The following is a 723-nucleotide window of genomic DNA, read 5'->3' as shown; positions in this document are numbered from 1 at the left end:
CCTCGGCCTCCCAAAGTGCTGGGATTATAGGCTTGAGCCAACGCGCCCGGCCGCCACTTGTTTTCTTAATTTTTTCTTTTATATTTTCAACTCCTCCCTCCAACTGATTCTTGGCTTCGTGCATCAAAATATTGATGCACGGTGGTCCACGCCATAATCCCAACTACACAGGAGTATGAGGTGGGAGGATCACTTGAGCCCAGAAGTTCAAGACTAGCCTCGACAACATAGCAAAACCTTATCTCTGAATATTAAATAAATAAATATTATCACCTTTTGTCTTTAAAACTCAAAATCTCTTAAACACTTCACAAATCTACACAATCCACTAAAAAGTCCATGAAAAAATGCTTAATTTTATTAGTCATCAGGAAATTGCAAACTAAAAACTCAAAGCTCACTCTATGATTACTAAAGTTAAAAAAGGCGGAAAGTATCAACTGCTAGAAAAAATGTGGAGCAACTAGAACTCATGAACGGCTGGTGGGAAAGTTAAATAATAGGTCACATTGAGAAATAGTGGCATTTCCTTTCTTTTTTAAAACTTTAGCTCAAGGGTACATGTGAAGTTTTGTTATATAAGTAAGTTCATGTCACAGGAATTTGTTGTGCAGATTATTTCTCAAAAAATATAAATATATATTTATAAATATAATTATATATATTATATTTATATATTATATATATTATATATTTACATATATAATATATATATATTTTTAG

The 723-nt window shown here is 32.4% G+C and overlaps 1 long non-coding RNA gene across 1 annotated transcript in view; it reads left to right on the top strand.

The window, feature by feature from the left end:
* Nucleotides 1–206, top strand: part of LOC119472550 — a 29,195-nt gene extending 28,989 nt beyond the window's left edge. The window contains exon 3 of the long non-coding RNA XR_005201696.1: nt 172–206. This is a non-coding gene — a long non-coding RNA (uncharacterized LOC119472550). The remainder of the gene's footprint in view (nt 1–171) is intronic.
* Nucleotides 207–723: the final 517 nt, after the last annotated feature.

Source organism: Cebus imitator, unplaced genomic scaffold (genome assembly GCF_001604975.1).
Source record: "Cebus imitator isolate Cc_AM_T3 unplaced genomic scaffold, Cebus_imitator-1.0 Scaffold104, whole genome shotgun sequence".
Classification (NCBI taxonomy): Eukaryota; Metazoa; Chordata; class Mammalia; order Primates; family Cebidae; genus Cebus; species Cebus imitator.
This window is presented reverse-complemented; position numbering and strand designations above follow the sequence as displayed.